The 22,226-nt window shown below is 38.9% G+C and overlaps 2 pseudogenes; one reads left to right on the top strand and one right to left on the bottom strand.

Annotated features, from left to right (window-relative positions):
- Nucleotides 1-3,720: 3,720 nt before the first annotated feature.
- On the bottom strand, nucleotides 3,721-3,822 carry LOC128643642 (uncharacterized; annotated as a pseudogene).
- Nucleotides 3,823-7,301: 3,479 nt separating this feature from the next.
- On the top strand, nucleotides 7,302-7,418 carry LOC128643641 (uncharacterized; annotated as a pseudogene).
- The last annotated feature ends 14,808 nt before the right edge of the window (nucleotides 7,419-22,226 follow it).

The following is a 22,226-nucleotide window of genomic DNA, read 5'->3' as shown; positions in this document are numbered from 1 at the left end:
CAAAGCGCCAACTATACGAAGGCTGGGTCTGGACCAAAGCGCCAACTATACGAAGGCTGGGTCTGGACCAAAGCGCCAACTATACGAAGGCTGGGTCTGGACCAAAGCGCCAACTATACGAAGGCTGGGTCTGGACCAAAGCGCCAACTATACGAAGGCTGGGTCTGGACCAAAGCGCCAACTATACGAAGGCTGGGTCTGGACCAAAGCGCCAACTATACGAAGGCTGGGTCTGGACCAAAGCGCCAACTATACGAAGGCTGGGTCTGGACCAAATGCAATATTATCAAATGATTACAATAAACAATTTATTGAGTACACACATCAGTTAAAAACATGGATCCATGTAGAAACAATCAAATTTATACAACAATAATAGCTAAATGAATAGTTAAAATAAATAGTTATGTAACGGATATAGCATTTAAAATTGTGCAAACATTGCTCTTAAAAATATTCCTAAAAAATTCCAAATTTAGTATAAGGCTCACAACAGAAATTCAACTTTGTGTTTACCACATACACATACACAAATTTATACAGCAATAATAGCTAAATGAATAGTTAAAACAAATAGTTATATAGCAGATATGGCATTTAAAATTGTGCAAACATTGCTTTTAAAAAATATTCCTAAAAAATTCCAAATTAAGTATAAGGCTCACAACAAAAATTCAACTTTGTGTTTACCACATACACATAATAGGTGAAATATATTAGTCAGTTATATAATATTATCTAACCAATAATGTTCGCAATTCTATGCAATGCTCCTAAATATTGCCAATAGTGACTAATGTGTAAGGCTCTGAGTAAGACCTTTAACTGTGTGTTTAACACATATGCATTGTCAAGTAAAAAATTTTGTGACAGCAATAAGCCAATGTAAAAAATGTGTATCAAAAAAGTTGTGTGCAAAAATTAGTGTACAAAAGATATTAATGGTCAAAAAATAGGTTGATCTTCAAAAAACGTGAATTAAGAACAAAGATTGTGAAAAATGAAAAACCAAAAATTTACAAAAACATTGTGGTGTGTTCAAATAGTGACTTATATAAATGTAAATAATAGTCCAAAAAATAGTCCAACAGTGAAAACTTAATAGAAAAAATAATCCAACAATAAATTATAAGTAGTGTGTAAAAAAAATACAACCCCCCCCAACATTAAAACCCACCACCCACATACCCCTACTCTAACCCAAACCCCCTTTAAATAAACCTAACACTACCCCCCTGAAGATCTCCCTACCTTGAGTCGTGTTCACCCAGCCGGGGACCGATGGACCAAAAGAGGACATCCGGAGCAACAGGTCTTCATCCTATCTGGGCAGAAGAGGACATCCGGACCGGCAGACATCTTCATCCAAGCGGCATCTTCTATCTTCATCCATCCGACGAGGAGCGGCTCCATCTTCAAGACCTCCGGCGCGGAACATCCTTCTTCACTGACGACTAGACGATGAATGACGGTTCCTTTAAATGACGTCATCCAAGATGGCGTCCCTCGAATTCCGATTGGCTGATAGGATTCTATCAGCCAATCGGAATTAAGGTAGGAAAAATCTGATTGGCTGATCCGATCAGCCAATCAGATTGAGCTTGCATTCTATTGGCTGATCGGAACAGCCAATAGAATGCGAGCTCAATCTGATTGGCTGATTGGATCAGCCAATCGGATTTAACTTGAATCTGATTGGCTGATTTAATCAGCCAATCAGATTTTTCCTACCTTAATTCCGATTGGCTGATAGAATCCTATCAGCCAATCGGAATTCGAGGGACGCCATTTTGGATGACGTTATTTAAAGGAACCGTCATTCATCGTCTAGTCGTCAGTGAAGAAGGATGTTCCGCGCCGGAGGTCTTGAAGATGGAGCCGCTCCTCATCGGATGGATGAAGATAGAAGATGCTGCTTGGATGAAGATGTCTGCCGGTCCGGATGTCCTCTTCTGCCCGGATAGGATGAAGACTTCTGCCGCTCCGGATGTCCTCTTTTGGTCCATCGGTGCCCGGCTGGGTGAACACGACTCAAGGTAGGGAGATCTTCAGGGGGGTAGTGTTAGGTTTATTTAAGGGGGGTTTGAGTTAGAGTAGGGGTATGTTGGGGGGGGTTGTATTTTTTTTTACAGGCAAAAGAGCTGATTACTTAGGGGCATGCCCCTCAAAAAGCCCTTTTAAGGGCTGGTAAAAGAGCTGTTTACTTTTTAATTTAGAATAGGGTAGGGACCTTTATTATTTTGGGGGGCTTTTTTATTTTATTAGGGGGCTTAGAGTAGGTGTAATTAGCCTAATATTCTTGTAATCTTTTTTTATTTTTGTAATTTAGTGTTTGTTTGTTTTTGTAATTTAGTTTAGTTTATTTAATTGTAGGTAATTTATTTAATTAATTTATTGATAGTGTAGTGTTAGGTTTAATTGTAATTTAGGATTTATTTTACAGGTAATTTTGTAATTATTTTAACTAGGTAGCTATTAAATAGTTAATAACTATTTAATAGCTATTGTAGCTAGTTAAAATAAATACAAAGTTGCCTGTAAAATAAATATAAATCCTAAAATAGCTACAATATAATTATTTGTTATATTGTAGCTATATTAGGGTTTATTTTACAGGTAAGTATTTAGTTTTAAATAGGAATACTTTAGTTAATAATATTTAATTTATTTTGTTAGATTAAAATTATATTTAATTTATGGGGGTGTTAGGGTTAGGGTTAGACTTAGCTTTAGGGGTTAAAAAATGTATTATAGTAGCGGCGAGATCCGGTCGGCAGATTAGGGGTTAATACTTGAAGTTAGGTGGCAGCGATGTTAGGGAGGGCAGATTAGGGGTTAATACTATTTATTATAGGGTTTGCGAGGCGGGAGTGCGGCGGTTTAGGGGTTAATACATTTATTATAGTGGTGGCGCGTTCCGGTCGGCAGATTAGGGGTTAATAAGTGTAGTTAGGTAGCGGCGACGTTGGGGGGGCAGATTAGGGGTTAATAAATATTATGTAGGTGTCGGTGATGTTAGGGGCAGCAGATTAGGGGTTCATAGGGATAATGTAGGTGGCGGCGGTGTGCGGTCGGCAGATTAGGGGTTAAAAATATTTATTATAGTGGCGGTGATGTGGGGGGACCTCGGTTTACGGGTACATAGGTAGTTTATGGGTGTTAGTGTACTTTAGAGCACAGTAGTTAGGAGCTTTATAAACCGGCGTAAGCCCATAAAGCTCTTAACTACTGACTTTTTTCTGCGGCTGGAGTCTTGTCGGTAGAGGCTCTACTGCTCACTTCAGCCAAGACTCTAAATACCAGCGTTAGGAAGATCCCATTGAAAAGATAGGATACGCAATTGGCGTAAGGGGATCTGCGGTATGGAAAAGTCGCGGCTTGAAAGTGAGCGGTAGACCCTTTCCTGGCTGGCTCTAAATACCAGCGGGCGGCCAAAAGCAGCGTTAGGACCCCTTAACGCTGCTTTTGACGGCTAACGCAGAACTCTAAATCTAGGCGATAGTTTATAGTTTAAAAATCTGTGATTAAAAAATCCATTGTAATACATTTAGATGGTATCCTTATTTTGTCAAGTTCTGTCTGCATCTGATCACTTTTATTCAGAGAAAATACGAAAATTCATATGTTAGAATACAGTCTTCCAAATTTGGAAAATATATATACAAACCCAGCCTTTTTAGTTATGACTTCATACCTATTATTTCAAAAATGTTCCGACCGCACCTGGTGTTCCCAGGCGGTCTCCCATCCAGGTACTGACCAGGCCTGGTCCTGCTTAACTTCCAAGATCAGACAGGATCGGGTGCATTCAAGGCAGTGTAGACATTTCTGTATTAGCCCTTTTTCTCATCATGATCTGATAAGAAAGAGAGTTTACTGTCATCTCCAAGCCGTTTTTCAGCTATTTCTATTGGGTGTAATCTCAGTAGGGGCTTGGTTTCTATTGGATGGGGCAGGGGTGTGTATAATAGGCTCAATTTCATTGGATAGTAGTCGGAATGTTGTTAAAACATTCCCTTATCTCTCATAATAAAGCCATTTTAGAGTATATGTTAAGGTGTCATTTTTAGATGTCATTTCTAGATGCCAATTTTTAGATATGATTGCTTGCTAATCTAAGAGAATAAAAAGCGGAAACAAGACATTCTATATAAAGGACGGACTTGCTAGTTTCATATCCTGGCAACTTGTGACATGACAGCATTGTACACGAGCATACCGCAAGAAGAGGGACTGGAAGCAGTGAAATTCTACCTCAAAAAAGATCCGGAAATTCCATCTGAACAGATTGAATTCATTTTGGATAGTATTCATTATATTCTAAATCACAACTACTTCTGCCATGATGGCAAATTCTACCGACAAATTTGCGGGATGGCGATGGAGACCAGGTTCGAGCAGAGCTACGCCAATCTGTATATGGGCAAATGGGAGGAAATATTTTGGGACTCTTGCCCAGCTGGCGCGGACCTGGTCCTCTATCGCCGATACATAGATGATATAATCATCGTTTGGAAAGAGTCATAGGCAGACTTGGAATACACATTTGAAGTGATGAATAAGAATACGGCCAATCTAAAATTCACATATGAAGGGAGCCATACGACACTCACATTCTTGGATCTGAACATAGAAGTGAAAGGAGGGAAATTAGGAACATCTACCCATTTTAAAAAGGTGGACAGTAACAATTATGTCCACAAAACAAGCTGCCATCACAATACATGGAAGAATAATATTCCAAAAGGACAGCTTTTACGTATGAGAAAAAATTGTTCTGATCCATCAAAATGGCAAGAACAGGCGCAAATAATAAAACAAAAATTTGTGGAGAAGGGTTATGAAGAAGAGATGTTGGACCAAAGAATTGCTGAGGTAAGACAGATAGAAAGAAGAACACTCACCAACTATAAGGAGAGGAATAAGGGGAACAAAGACGAAGAAACTCTTAACATCCCTTTAATATATAGTATAGTGCAAACAGTAAGATCATAGAAAAGATCTTCCGGAAACACTGGGCACTACTTAAAGACGATGACATAATGGGAGAAAAATTACCTCAGGTACCAAAGTTTGTATATAGAAAAACGAACAACTTAAAGAATAAACTGGCACCAAGCATACAGAAGAAAAATCCTCCAGGAATACAAGACATCTTTGGGAAAAAGGTTAAGGGCTTCTTCCCCTGTCACACTTGCAAAGCATGCAAATGTGGAGTAAAAACGGCTGAATTTCGCTCAAACAATACCAGAGAAAAATACAAAGTTGTAAACCTGATCCGTTGCGAAAGATAAGGGAGTGGTCTATTTACTCCAATGTCCATGTGGCCTTCAATACATAGGACAGACATCCAGGCCATTGCGAGATAGGATACGTGAGCATATCCTGCAAATTGAAAAACGCAATATGGATACCCCACTGTATAAACATTTCTCTATGAAAGATCAAGGGAATATTAATACACTTAAATATATGGGGATTCAAAAAGTAACTAAGAACTGGAGAGGAGGCAATTACGAAAAGAAGTTACTAACGGCAGAATCCAAATGGATATTTTATTTAGACTGCTTATATCCCAGAGGGTTAAACAACAAAGACGATCTATCTCACCTTTTAAACCTCAACTAAACTAACTATAATGAGATATAAAGGAAAAATCTCAAAAGCAACCCAGAGAAACTATGGGGATATGTTTAATCTTACTAATCCCATGAGAAGTGCCTCTTTTGGCGAAGAACAGTATAATACTGAGTTTGCTTTTATGAATGAACGGGCTATATCCACCTCTCTCTGCATATATGACGAATTTTTAACATATACCCATATATGGGCATCTTCTGGTTGCATTATGGCTCTATTCCTAATACTCTAGCACTGCTAGCTACATACCCCTCTATAAACTTTGTGATTTAGATAGATTTTCACAAGGTTAGTACCTAAAACATATTTGATATTCATATTTAAAGAAGACGGCAATTCAATCATTCATATATATAAACTCATAAACAGGAACAAACATAATTATAAATTATAATTTAAAAAGAAAAAGGTTTTGGGTGAACTAGGTTAACCCACAGATGCTTTACACTCGTCACTAGGGTACGCTATATGCCACACACCAATGAGTTTGTAATGATAGGTGTCTATTCTAAATTTGAAAAAAGACTTGAGGATAGTTTATCTGATAGTTTTTCTAAGATTATATAACGCATTAATCAGGGCTAATATCTTTCCAGATAAGACACTACTAGTATAGAGGTCATTTTCCCACTCGATTGGATACTTATGTTAAACAAATAAAGGTTGTTTAATATTTCTACACCACCATCTGGTTCCACTTCCCATACGTTTCTGCTCCACTTAAAACCTATTGAGGTTTCACCTTGTTTGTAAAAAAACATTTCTCTTTATTCTGGATAATAATTCACACCTCAGCACAGACATAGCACTATAGCAAAATTCAGTATATAGAAGACAACAATATAACACCATTAGGAATATTGTAAGGGATATATAATACATAGTCACACATTTTTTAATATGACTAATATAGAGCTAAGATCGTGTAACATTATCATACACTTCTTACCATAATTAATATAAAGCTTAAATCGGGTAATAAGTATATAACGCAACAAATCTGTCTTTTATGTGGAATATTTTTCCTATACTTTTTGAGACTAGTAATAAGATCAAAATTAATACCTATATACGCAAAATAAACTAGACCAAGATAGATAAGGGAATTTTTAACCATATCCCTATTACTATCCAATGATATTGAACCTCTTAAACACACCCTTGTCTTATCCAATAGATATTACACTGCATAATTAGGCTATACCAAATAGAAATAGCCGAGAAAAGGTTTGCAGTCTGACAGTAAATTCTCTCTTCGTTCAGACCTTGTAACACGATCAGCATAGATCGTGTAATAAGTAAAAGATGAAACTAGCAAGTCCGTCCTTTATATAGAATATGTCTTGTTTCCGCTTTTTATTCTCTTAGATTAGCAAGCATATCTAAAAATTGGCATCTAGAAATGACATCCAAAAATGACACCTTAACATATACGCTAAAATGACTTTATTATGACAGATAAGGGAATGTTTTAACAACATTCTGACTACTATCCAATGAAATTGAGCCTATTATACACACCCCTGCCCCATCCAATAGAAACCAAGCCCCTACTGAGATTATACCCAATAGAAACAGCTGAAAAACGGCTTGGAGATGACAGTAAACTCTCTTTCTTATCAGTATCAGATCATGATGAGAAATAGGGCTAATACAGAAATGTCTACCGCCACACTGCCTTGAATGCATCCGATCCTGTCTGATCTTGGAAGTTAAGCAGGGCCAGCCCTGGTCAGTACCTGGATGGGAGACCGCCTGGAAACACCAGGGCCTAGATTTAGAGTTCGGCGGTAAAAGGGCTGTTAACGCTCCGCGGGTTTTTTTCTGGCCGCACCATAAATTTAACTCTGGTATCGAGAGTTCAAACAAATGCTGCGTTAGGCTCCAAAAAAGGAGCGTAGAGCATTTTTACCGCAAATGCAACTCTCGATACCAGAGTTGCTTACGGACGCGGCCGGCATCAAAAACGTGCTCGTGCACGATTCTCCCATAGGAAACAATGGGGCTGTTTGAGCTGAAAAAAAACCTAACACCTGCAAAAAAGCAGCGTTCAGCTCCTAACGCAGCCCCATTGTTTCCTATGGGGAAACACTTCCTACGTCTGCACCTAACACCCTAACATGTACCCCGAGTCTAAACACCCCTAACCTTACACTTATTAACTCCTAATCTGCCGCCCCCGCTATCGCTGACCCCTGCATTACACTTTTAACCCCTAATCTGCCCCCCACAACGTCGCCGACACCTGCCTACACTTATTAACCCCTAATCTGCCGAGCGGACCTGAGCGCTACTATAATAAAGTTATTAACCCCTAATCCGCCTCACTAACCCTATCATAAATAGTATTAACCCCTAATCTGCCCTCCCTAACATCGCCGACACCTACCTTCAATTATTAACCCCTAATCTGCCGACCGGAGCTCACCGCTATTCTAATAAATGTATTAACCCCTAAAGCTAAGTCTAACCCTAACACTAACACCCCCCTAAGTTAAATATAATTTTTATCTAACGAAATAAATTAACTCTTATTAAATAAATGATTCCTATTTAAAGCTAAATACTTACCTGTAAAATAAATCCTAATATAGCTACAATATAAATTATAATTATATTATAGCTATTTTAGGATTAATATTTATTTTACAGGCAACTTTGTAATTATTTTAACCAGGTACAATAGCTATTAAATAGTTAAGAACTATTTAATAGTTACCTAGTTAAAATAATAACAAATTTACCTGTAAAATAAATCCTAACCTAAGATATAATTAAACCTAACACTACCCTATCAATAAAATAATTAAATAAACTACCTACAATTACCTACAATTAACCTAACACTACACTATCAATAAATTAATTAAACACAATTGCTACAAATAAATAAAATTAAATAAACTATCTAAAGTACAAAAAATAAAAAAGAACTAAGTTACAGAAAATAATAAAATATTTACAAACATAAGAAAAATATTACAACAATTTTAAACTAATTACACCTACTCTAAGCCCCCTAATAAAATAACAAAGCCCCCCAAAATAAAAAATTCACTACCCTATTCTAAAATACAAAAATTACAAGCTCTTTTACCTTACCAGCCCTGAACAGGGCCCTTTGCGGGGCATGCCCCAAGAATTTCAGCTCTTTTGCCTGTAAAAAAAAACATACAATACCCCCCCCCCCCAACATTACAACCCACCACCCACATACCCCTAATCTAACCCAAACCCCCCTTAAATAAACCTAACACTACCCCCCTGATGATCTTCCTACCTTGTCTTCACCATGCCAGGTTCACCGATCCGTCCTGGCTCCAAGATCTTCATCCAACCCAAGCGGGGGCTAGACATCCACTGAAGAAGTCCAGAAGAGGGTCCAAAGTCTTCCTCCTATCCGGCAAGAAGAGGACATCCGGACCGGCAAACATCTTCTCCAAGCGGCATCTTCTATCTTCTTCCATCCGATGACGACCGGCTCCATCTTGAAGACCTCCAGCGCGGATCCATCCTCTTCTTCCGACGACTAGACGACGAATGACGGTTCCTTTAAGGGACGTCATCCAAGATGGCGTCCCTCGAATTCCGATTGGCTGATAGGATTCTATCAGCCAATCGGAATTAAGGTAGGAATTTTCTGATTGGCTGATGGAATCAGCCAATCAGAATCAAGTTCAATCCGATTGGCTGATCCAATCAGCCAATCAGATTGAGCTCGCATTCTATTGGCTGATCGGAACAGCCAATAGAATGCGAGCTCAATCTGATTGGCTGATTGGATCAGCCAATCGGATTGAACTATATTCTGATTGGCTGATTCCATCAGCCAATCAGAAAATTCCTACCTTAATTCCGATTGGCTGATAGAATCCTATCAGCCAATCGGAATTCGAGGGACGCCATCTTGGATGACGTCCCTTAAAGGAACCGTCATTCGTCGTCTAGTCGTCGGAAGAAGAGGATGGATCCGCGCTGGAGGTCTTCAAGATGGAGCCGGTCGTCATCGGATGGAAGAAGATAGAAGATGCCGCTTGGAGAAGATGTTTGCCGGTCCGGATGTCCTCTTCTTGCCGGATAGGAGGAAGACTTTGGACCCTCTTCTGGACTTCTTCAGTGGATGTCTAGCCCCCGCTTGGGTTGGATGAAGATCTTGGAGCCAGGACGGATCGGTGAACCTGGCATGGTGAAGACAAGGTAGGAAGATCATCAGGGGGGTAGTGTTAGGTTTATTTAAGGGGGGTTTGGGTTAGATTAGGGGTATGTGGGTGGTGGGTTGTAATGTTGGGGGGGGGTATTGTATGTTTTTTTTTACAGGCAAAAGAGCTGAAATTCTTGGGGCATGCCCCGCAAAGGGCCCTGTTCAGGGCTGGTAAGGTAAAAGAGCTTGTAATATTTGTATTTTAGAATAGGGTAGGGAATTTTTTATTTTGGGGGGCTTTGTTATTTTATTAGGGGGCTTAGAGTAGGTGTAATTAGTTTAAAATTGTTGTAATATTTTTCTTATCTTTGTAAATATTTTATTATTTTCTGTAACTTAGTTCTTTTTTATTTTTTGTACTTTAGATAGTTTATTTAATTTTATTTATTTGTAGCAATTGTGTTTAATTAATTTATTGATAGTGTAGTGTTAGGTTAATTGTAGGTAATTGTAGGTAGTTTATTTAATTATTTTATTGATAGGGTAGTGTTAGGTTTAATTATATCTTAGGTTAGGATTTATTTTACAGGTAAATTTGTTATTATTTTAACTAGGTAACTATTAAATAGTTCTTAACTATTTAATAGCTATTGTACCTGGTTAAAATAATTACAAAGTTGCCTGTAAAATAAATATTAATCCTAAAATAGCTATAATATAATTATAAATTATATTGTAGCTATATTAGGATTTATTTTACAGGTAAGTATTTAGCTTTAAATAGGAATTATTTATTTAATAAGAGTTAATTTATTTCGTTAGATAAAAATTATATTTAACTTAGGGGGGTGTTAGTGTTAGGGTTAGACTTAGCTTTAGGGGTTAATACATTTATTAGAATAGCGGTGAGCTCCGGTCGGCAGATTAGGGGTTAATAATTGAAGGTAGGTGTCGGCGATGTTAGGGAGGGCAGATTAGGGGTTAATACTATTTATGATAGGGTTAGTGAGGCGGATTAGGGGTTAATAACTTTATTATAGTAGCGCTCAGGTCCGCTCGGCAGATTAGGGGTTAATAAGTGTAGGTAGGTGTCGGCGACGTTGTGGGGGGCAGATTAGGGGTTAATAAATATAACATAGGGGTCGGCGATGTTAGGGGTAGCAGATTAGGGGTACATAGGGATAACGTAGGTGGCGGCGATTTGCGGTCGGAAGATTAGGGGTTAATTATTTTAAGTAGCTTGCGGCGACGTTGTGGGGGGCAAGTTAGGGGTTAATAGATATAATACAGGGGTCGGCGGTGTTAGGGGCAGCAGATTAGGGGTACATAAGTATAACGTAGGTGGCGGTCGGCAGATTAGGGGTTAAAATTTTTAATCGAGTGGCGGCGATGTGGGGGGACCTCGGTTTAGGGGTACATAGGTAGTTTATGGGTGTTAGTGTACTTTAGGGTACAGTAGTTAAGAGCTTTATAAACCGGCGTTAGCCAGAAAGCTCTTAACTCCTGCTATTTTCAGGCGGCTGGAATCTTGTCGTTAGAGCTCTAACGCTCACTGCAGAAACGACTCTAAATACCGGCGTTAGGAAGATCCCATTGAAAAGATAGGCTACGCAAATGGCGTAGGGGGATCTGCGGTATGGAAAAGTCGCGGCTGTAAAGTGAGCGTTAGACCCTTTAATCACTGACTCCAAATACCAGCGGGCGCCCAAAACCAGCGTTAGGAGCCTCTAACGCTGGTTTTGACGGCTACCGCCGAACTCTAAATCTAGGCCCAGGTGCGGTAGGAACATTTTTGAAATAATAGGTATGAAGTCATAACTAAAAAGGCTGGGTTTGTATATATATTTTTTCACATTTGGAACACTGTATTCTAACATATGAATTTTTGTATTTTCTCTGAATAAAAGTGATCAGATGCAGACAGAGCTTGAAGGATACCATCTAAATGTATTATAATGGATTTATTAATCACAGATTTTTAAACTATAAACTATATGTTTTAAACACACATTTAAGGTCCGTAAAACAGGAAGTGCTTAACAAACACTTCCTGTTGCACAATTTTATGGCCAGCAATCAGTCTGGTATAAAAAGACCACTACTAACACCATAAAACCAGTCTTGATAAAGGTCTCTTTGTGACCGTAACACGTCGACTGGTAAGCACAATTTCATTTTCTATTGATCTAAAAACAATCTACACCATCATATCTTTCTTTTACAGAAGGATCATCCAGGGATTATAACAAAATATTTGCCAAGAAGATAGAATTTTGGTTTGGAAAACGGCTAGCAAGTACTGACACTGCTATTCAGTATAAAACACTTGGCTAGCAAGTACTGACACTGCTATTCAGTATAAAACACTTGGCTAGCAAGTACTGACACTGCTATTCAGTATAACACACTTGGCTAGCAAGTACTGACACTGCTATTCAGTATAACACACTTGGCTAGCAAGTACTGACACTGCTATTCAGTATAAAACACTTGGCTAGCAAGTACTGACACTACTATTCAGTATAAAACACTTGGCTAGCAAGTACTGACACTGCTATTCAGTATAAAACACTTGGCTAGCAAGTACTGACACTGCTATTCAGTATAAAACACTTGGCTAGCAAGTACTGACACTGCTATTCAGTATAAAACACTTGGCTAGCAAGTACTGACACTGCTATTCAGTATAAAACACTTGGCTAGCAAGTACTGACACTGCTATTCAGTATAAAACACTTGGCTAGCAAGTACTGACACTGCTATTCAGTATAAAACACTTGGCTAGCAAGTACTGACACTGCTATTCAGTATAAAACACTTGGCTAACAAGTACTGACACTGCTATTCAGTATAAAACACTTGGCTAGCAAGTACTGACACTGCTATTCAGTATAAAACACTTGGCTAGCAAGTACTGACACTGCTATTCAGTATAAAACACTTGGCTAACAAGTACTGACACTGCTATTCAGTATAAAACACTTGGCTAGCAAGTGCTGACACTGCTATTCAGTATAAAACACTTGGCTAGCAAGTACTGACACTGCTATTCAGTATAAAACACTTGGCTAGCAAGTACTGACACTGCTATTCAGTATAAAACACTTGGCTAGCAAGTACTGACACTGCTATTCAGTATAAAACACTTGGCTAGCAAGTACTGACACTGCTATTCAGTATAAAACACTTGGCTAGCAAGTACTGACACTGCTATTCAGTATAAAACACTTGGCTAGCAAGTACTGACACTGCTATTCAGTATAAAACACTTGGCTAGCAAGTACTGACACTGCTATTCAGTATAACACACTTGGCTAGCAAGTACTGAAACTGCTATTCAATATAACACACTTGGCTAGCAAGTACTGACACTGCTATTCAGTATATAACACTTGGCTAGCAAGTACTGACACTGCTATTCAGTATAAAACACTTGGCTAACAAGTACTGACACTGCTATTCAGTATAAAACACTTGGCTAGCAAGTACTGACACTGTTATTAAGTATAAAACACTTGGCTAGCAAGTACTGACACTGCCATTCAGTATAAAACACTTGGCTAGCAAATACTGACACTGCTATTCAGTATAACACACTTGGCTAGCAAGTACTGACACTGCTATTCAGTATAAAACACTTGGCTAGCAAGTACTGACACTGCTATTCAGTATAAAACACTTGGCTAGCAAGTACTGACACTGCTATTCAGTATAAAACACTTGGCTAACAAGTACTGACACTGCTATTCAGTATAAAACACTTGGCTAGCAAGTACTGACACTGCTATTCAGTATAAAACACTTGGCTAGCAAGTACTGACACTGCTATTCAGTATAAAACACTTGGCTAGCAAGTACTGACACGGTTATTGAGTATAAAACACTTGGCTAGCAAGTACTGACACTGCTATTCAGTATAAAACACTTGGCTAGCAAGTACTGACACTGCTATTCAGTATAAAACACTTGGCTAGCAAGTACTGACACTGCTATTCAGTATAAAACACTTGGCTAGCAAGTACTGACACTGCTATTCAGTATAAAACACTTGGCTAGCAAGTACTGACACTGCTATTCAGTATAAAACCCTTGGCTAACAAGTACTGACACTGCTATTCAGTATAAAACACTTGGCTAGCAAGTACTGACACTGCTATTCAGTATAAAACACTTGGCTAGCAAGTACTGACACTGCTATTCAGTATAAAACACTTGGTTAGCAAGTACTGACACTGCCATTCAGTATAAAACACTTGGCTAGCAAGTACTGACACTGCTATTCAGTATAAAACACTTGGCTAGCAAGTACTGACACTGCTATTCAGTATAAAACACTTGGCTAGCAAGTACTGACACTGCTATTCAGTATAAAACACTTGGCTAGCAAGTACTGACACTGCTATTCAGTATAAAACACTTGGATAGCAAGTACTGACACTGCTATTCAGTATAAAACACTTGGCTAGCAAGTACTGACACTGCTATTCAGTATAAAACACTTGGCTAACAAGTACTGACACTGCTATTCAGTATAAAACACTTGGCTAGCAAGTACTGACACTGCTATTCAGTATAAAACACTTGGCTAGCAAGTACTGACACTGCTATTCAGTATAAAACACTTGGCTAGCAAGTACTGACACTGCTATTCAGTATAAAACACTTGGCTAGCAAGTACTGACACTGCTATTCAGTATAAAACACTTGGCTAGCAAGTACTGACACTGCTATTCAGTATAAAACACTTGGCTAGCAAGTACTGACACTGCTATTCAGTATAAAACACTTGGCTAGCAAGTCCTGACACTGCTATTCAGTATAAAACACCTGGCTAGCAAGTCCTGACACTGCTATTCAGTATAAAACACCTGGCTAGCAAGTCCTGACACTGCTATTCAGTATAAAACACTTGGCTAGCAAGTCCTGACACTGCTATTCAGTATAAAACACTTGGCTAGCAAGTCCTGACACTGCTATTCAGTATAAAACACTTGGCTAGCAAGTACTGACACTGCTATTCAGTATAAAACACTTGGCTAGCAAGTACTGACACTGCTATTCAGTATAAAACACTTGGCTAGCAAGTACTGACACTGCTATTCAGTATAAAACACTTGGCTAGCAAGTACTGACACTGCTATTCAGTATAAAACACTTGGGGGTCGATCCGATATAAATCGTCGCCCGCAAAAGCCGGCGACGCCAATATTTACGCTGATTTGGTATCCTATATACGGCGTAACCTAGAAGTTACGCGCGTATATTTCTGCCGTCGCCCGTAGTTTTTTGGGCCATAGGCAGGTATACCAAACCAGCGCAGTTTGGTATCCAATATGCAGCGTAAGGACTTACGTGGCGAAAATGGAGAAAACTTACTCCATTTTCACCTCGCCACAAAAAGCAGCCGTAAGAAGCCTTACGCTGACTATTGGAGCCCCGTAACTCCCTAAACTAACTAGAAAATAAACCTAACACCTAACGCATGCGCAATGTCTATCTCCCTGTCAACCGCGATCTGCTAAATAAAACCTAACGCATGCGCAATGTCTATCTACCTGTCAACCGCGATCCCCCCCCCCCGAAATCCCTAATAAAGTTATTAACCCCTAAACCGCCGCTCCCGGACCCCGCCGCCATCTACATAAACTAAACCCCTACTGTGAGCCCCTAAAACCGCCGCCATCTACCTTATCTATCCCCTAATCTGACCCCTTACACCGCCGCCACCTATATAAAAATTATTAACCCCTAATCTAATCCCCCTATACCGCCGCCAGCTATATTAATATTATTAACCCCTAATGTAAGCCCCTTACACCGCCGCCATCTCTATTAAAATGATTAACCCCTAATTTAATCTACCTACCCCGCCGCCAGCTATATTATCTATATTAACCCTAAGTATATTATAGTTAATATAGGTATTACATTATATATATTAACTATATTAACCCTAATTATATTAGGGTTAATATAGTTAATATAGTTACTATAGTATTTATATTAACTCTATCTAACCCTAACTAAATTTATATTAAATTAATCTAATTCATTTATAAACTAAAATTTACCCAATTATCTGTAAAATAAATCCTAACCTAAGTTACAAATACACCTACACTATCAATAAATTTAATAAACTACAAACATCTATCTAAAAATACAATTAAATTAACTAAACTAAATTAAAAAAACAAAACACTAAATTACAAAAAATAAAAAAAAGATTACAAGATTTTTAAGCTAATTACACCTATTCTAAGCCCCCTAATAAAATAATAAACCCCCAAAATAAAAAAAATTCCCTGCCCTATTCTAAATTAAGCAAATTTCAAAGCTCTTTACCTTACCAGCCCTTAAAATGGCCTTTTGTGGGGCATGCCCCAAAGAATTCAGCTCTTTTGCATACAACAAATACAATCCCCCCCCCCATTACAACCCACCACCCACATACCCCTATTCTAAAACCACCCAAACCCCCCTTAAAAAAGCCTAACACTACCCCCCTGAAGATCTCCCTACCTTGTCTTCACCACACCGGGCCGAACTCCTGATCCGATCCGGGCGATGTCTTCCTCCAAGCGGCAAAGAATTCTTCCTCCGGCGATGTCTTCCTCCAAGCGGCAAAGAAGAATTCAAGTGGCTAGCAAGTACTGACACTGCTATTCAGTATAAAACACTTGGCTAGCAAGTACTGACACTGCTATTCAGTATAAAACACTTGGCTAGCAAGTACTGACACTGCTATTCAGTATAAAACCCTTGGCTAACAAGTACTGACACTGCTATTCAGTATAAAACACTTGGCTAGCAAGTACTGACACTGCTATTCAGTATAAAACACTTGGCTAGCAAGTACTGACACTGCTATTCAGTATAAAACACTTGGTTAGCAAGTACTGACACTGCCATTCAGTATAAAACACTTGGCTAGCAAGTACTGACACTGCTATTCAGTATAAAACACTTGGCTAGCAAGTACTGACACTGCTATTCAGTATAAAACACTTGGCTAGCAAGTACTGACACTGCTATTCAGTATAAAACACTTGGCTAGCAAGTACTGACACTGCTATTCAGTATAAAACACTTGGATAGCAAGTACTGACACTGCTATTCAGTATAAAACACTTGGCTAGCAAGTACTGACACTGCTATTCAGTATAAAACACTTGGCTAACAAGTACTGACACTGCTATTCAGTATAAAACACTTGGCTAGCAAGTACTGACACTGCTATTCAGTTTAAAACACTTGGCTAGCAAGTACTGACACTGCTATTCAGTATAAAACACTTGGCTAGCAAGTACTGACACTGCTATTCAGTATAAAACACTTGGCTAGCAAGTACTGACACTGCTATTCAGTATAAAACACTTGGCTAGCAAGTACTGACACTACTATTCAGTATAAAACACTTGGCTAGCAAGTACTGACACTGCTATTCAGTATAAAACACTTGGCTAGCAAGTCCTGACACTGCTATTCAGTATAAAACACCTGGCTAGCAAGTCCTGACACTGCTATTCAGTATAAAACACCTGGCTAGCAAGTCCTGACACTGCTATTCAGTATAAAACACTTGGCTAGCAAGTCCTGACACTGCTATTCAGTATAAAACACTTGGCTAGCAAGTCCTGACACTGCTATTCAGTATAAAACACTTGGCTAGCAAGTACTGACACTGCTATTCAGTATAAAACACTTGGCTAGCAAGTACTGACACTGCTATTCAGTATAAAACACTTGGCTAGCAAGTACTGACACTGCTATTCAGTATAAAACACTTGGCTAGCAAGTACTGACACTGCTATTCAGTATAAAACACTTGGCTAGCAAGTACTGACACTGCTATTCAGTATAAAACACTTGGGGGTCGATCCGATATAAATCGTCGCCCGCAAAAGCCGGCGACGCCAATATTTACGCTGATTTGGTATCCTATATACGGCGTAACCTAGAAGTTACGCGCGTATATTTCTGCCGTCGCCCGTAGTTTTTTGGGCCATAGGCAGGTATACCAAACCAGCGCAGTTTGGTATCCAATATGCAGCGTAAGGACTTACGTGGCGAAAATGGAGAAAACTTACTCCATTTTCACCTCGCCACAAAAAGCAGCCGTAAGAAGCCTTACGCTGACTATTGGAGCCCCGTAACTCCCTATACTAACTAGAAAATAAACCTAACACCTAACGCATGCGCAATGTCTATCTCCCTGTCAACCGCGATCTGCTAAATAAAACCTAACGCATGCGCAATGTCTATCTACCTGTCAACCGCGATCCCCCCCCCCCAAAATCCCTAATAAAGTTATTAACCCCTAAACCGCCGCTCCCGGACCCCGCCGCCATCTTCATAAACTAAACCCCTACTGTGAGCCCCTAAAACCGCCGCCATCTACCTTATCTATCCCCTAATCTGACCCCTTACACCGCCGCCACCTATATAAAAATTATTAACCCCTAATCTAATCCCCCTATACCGCCGCCAGCTATATTAATATTATTAACCCCTAATGTAAGCCCCTTACACCGCCGCCATCTCTATTAAAATGATTAACCCCTAATTTAATCTACCTACCCCGCCGCCAGCTATATTATCTATATTAACCCTAAGTATATTATAGTTAATATAGGTATTACATTATATATATTAACTATATTAACCCTAATTATATTAGGGTTAATATAGTTAATATAGTTACTATAGTATTTATATTAACTCTATCTAACCCTAACTAAATTTATATTAAATTAATCTAATTCATTTATAAACTAAAATATTCCTATTTAAATCTAAATACTTACCTATAAAATAAACCCTAAGATAGCTACAATATAATTAATAATTACATTGTAGCTATGTTAGGGTTAATATTTATTTTACAGGTAAATTGTTAATTATTTTAACTAGGTATAATAGATATTAAATAGTTATTAACTATTTAATATCTACCTAGTTAAAATAATTACCCAATTATCTGTAAAATAAATCCTAACCTAAGTTACAAATACACCTACACTATCAATAAATTTAATAAACTACAAACATCTATCTAAAAATACAATTAAATTAACTAAACTAAATTACAAAAAAAAAACACTAAATTACAAAAAATAAAAAAAAGATTACAAGATTTTTAAGCTAATTACACCTATTCTAAGCCCCCTAATAAAATAATAAACCCCCAAAATAAAAAAAATTCCCTGCCCTATTCTAAATTAAGCAAATTTCAAAGCTCTTTACCTTACCAGCCCTTAAAAGGGCCTTTTGTGGGGCATGCCCCAAAGAATTCAGCTCTTTTGCATACAACAAATACAATCCCCCCCCCCATTACAACCCACCACCCACATACCCCTATTCTAAAACCACCCAAACCCCCCTTAAAAAAAGCCTAACACTACCCCCCTGAAGATCTCCCTACCTTGTCTTCACCACACCGGGCCGAACTCCTGATCCGATCCGGGCGATGTCTTCCTCCAAGCGGCAAAGAAGAATTCTTCCTCCGGCGATGTCTTCCTCCAAGCGGCAAAGAAGAATTCTTCCTCCGGCGACGTCTTCCTCCAAGCGGCAGCAAAGTCTTCATTCTTCCGGCGGCATCTTCAATCTTCTTTCTTCGCTCCGCCGCCGCGGAGCATCTATCCCGGCCGACTGCTGTACTACGAATGAGGTACCTTTAAATGACGTCATCCAAGATAGCGTCCGCCGAATTCCGATTGGCTGATAGGATTCTATCAGCCAATCGGAATTAAGTTAGAAAAATCTGATTGGCTGATTGAATCAGCCAATCAGATTCAAGTTCAATCCGATTGGCTGATCCGAACAGCCAATCAGATTGAGCTCGCATTCTATTGGCTGATCGGAACAGCCAATAGAATGCGAGCTCAATCTGATTGGCTGATTGGATCAGCCAATCGGATTGAACTTGAATCTGATTGGCTGATTCAATCAGCCAATCAGATTTTTCTAACTTAATTCCGATTGGCTGATAGAATCCTATCAGCCAATCGGAATTCGGCGGACGCCATCTTGGATGACGTCATTTAAAGGTACCTCATTCGTAGTACAGCAGTCGGCCGGGATGGATGCTCCGCGGTGGCGGAGCGAAGAAAGAAGATTGAAGATGCCGCCGGAAGAATGAAGACTTTGCTGCCGCTTGGAGGAAGACGTCGCCGGAGGAAGAATTCTTCTTTGCCGCTTGGAGGAAGACATCGCCGGAGGAAGAATTCTTCTTTGCCGCTTGGAGGAAGACATCGCCCGGATCGGATCAGGAGTTCGGCCCGGTGTGGTGAAGACAAGGTAGGGAGATCTTCAGGGGGGTAGTGTTAGGCTTTTTTAAGGGGGGTTTGGGTGGTTTTAGAATAGGGGTATGTGGGTGGTGGGTTGTAATGGGGGGGGGGATTGTATTTGTTGTATGCAAAAGAGCTGAATTCTTTGGGGCATGCCCCACAAAAGGCCCTTTTAAGGGCTGGTAAGGTAAAGAGCTTTGAAATTTGTTTAATTTAGAATAGGGCAGGGAATTTTTTTTCTTTTGGGGGTTTATTATTTTATTAGGGGGCTTAGAATAGGTGTAATTAGCTTAAAAATCTTGTAATCTTTTTTTTATTTTTTGTAATTTAGTGTTTGTTTTTTTTTGTAATTTAGTTTAGTTAATTTAATTGTATTTTTAGATAGATATTTGTAGTTTATTAAATTTATTGATAGTGTAGGTGTATTTGTAACTTAGGTTAGGATTTATTTTACAGATAATTGGGTAATTATTTTAACTAGGTAGATATTAAATAGTTAATAACTATTTAATATCTATTATACCTAGTTAAAATAATTAACAATTTACCTGTAAAATAAATATTAACCCTAACATAGCTACAATGTAATTATTAATTATATTGTAGCTATCTTAGGGTTTATTTTATAGGTAAGTATTTAGATTTAAATAGGAATATTTTAGTTTATAAATTAATTAGATTAATTTAATATAAATTTAGTTAGGGTTAGATAGAGTTAATATAGTTAATATAAATACTATAGTAACTATATTAACTATATTAACCCTAATATAATTAGGGTTAATATAGTTAATATATATAATGTAATACCTATATTAACTATAATATACTTAGGGTTAATATAGATAATATAGCTGGCGGAGGGGTAGGTAGATTAAATTAGGGGTTAATCATTTTAATAGAGATGGCGGCGGTGTAAGGGGCTTACATTAGGGGTTAATAATTTTAATATAGATGGCGGCGGTGTTAGCGGCTCACTTTAGGGGGTTATAGATATAATATAGCTGGCGGCGGGGTACGGGAGCGGCGGTTTAGGGGTTAATAACTTTATTAGGTTGCGGCGGGGTACGGGAGCGGCGGTTTAGGGGTTAATAGCTTTTTTATTGTTAGGCTAGTGAGGGGGGATAGCGGATAGAGGGTTAGACGTGTCGGGCTATGTTAGGGAGGCGTGTTAGACAGTGCGGCCTATGTTAGGGAGGCGTGTTAGACAGTGCGGGCTATGTTAGGGAGGCGTGTTAGACAGTGCGGGTGTTTTAGACTTTAGTCAGGTTTTATAGGCGCCGGCAGTTTCTAACGTGGCGCAAGTCACTGGCGACGCCAGAAATTTGTACTTGCGCAGATTTCTGGACATCGCTGGTTTGTCAGACTTACGGCACGTTAGCATCTGACGGCGACTTATATGGGATAGCTCGAGTTGCGAGCTGAAACTGCGGGCGACGCCGGTTCCCTCGCTTGCGCCGCAAACTGCGATCTATATCGGATCGCGCCCTTGGCTAGCAAGTACTGACACTGCTATTCAGTATAAAACACTTGGCTAGCAAGTACTGACACTGCTATTCAGTATAAAACACTTGGCTAGCAAGTACTGACACTGCCATTCAGTATAAAACACTTGGCTAGCAAGTACTGACACTGCCATTCAGTATAAAACACTTGGCTAGCAAGTACTGACACTGCCATTCAGTATAAAACACTTGGCTAGCAAGTACTGACACTGCTGTTCAGTATAAAACACTTGGCTAGCAAGTACTGACACTGCTATTCAGTATAAAACACTTGGCTAGCAAGTAGTGACACTGCTATTCAGTATAAAACACTTGGCTAACAAGTACTGACACTGCTATTCAGTATAAAACACTTGGCTAACAAGTACTGACACAGCTATTCAGTATAAAACACTTGGCTAGCAAGTACTGACACTGCTATTCAGTATAAAACACTTGGCTAGCAAGTACTGACACTGCTATTCAGTATAAAACACTTGGCTAGTGAGTACTGACACTGCTATTCAGTATAAAACACTTGGCTAACAAGTACTGACACTGCTATTCAGTATAACACACTTGGCTAACAAGTACTGACACTGCTATTCAGTATAAAACACTTGGCTACTATGGCTAGCAAGTACTGACACTGCTATTCAGTATAAAACACTT

Source organism: Bombina bombina, unplaced genomic scaffold (assembly GCF_027579735.1).
Source record: "Bombina bombina isolate aBomBom1 unplaced genomic scaffold, aBomBom1.pri scaffold_1931, whole genome shotgun sequence".
In the NCBI taxonomy this organism is placed as follows: Eukaryota; Metazoa; Chordata; class Amphibia; order Anura; family Bombinatoridae; genus Bombina; species Bombina bombina.
Note: the sequence above shows the minus strand (reverse complement) of the source record. Positions and strands in the feature narration are given on the sequence as shown.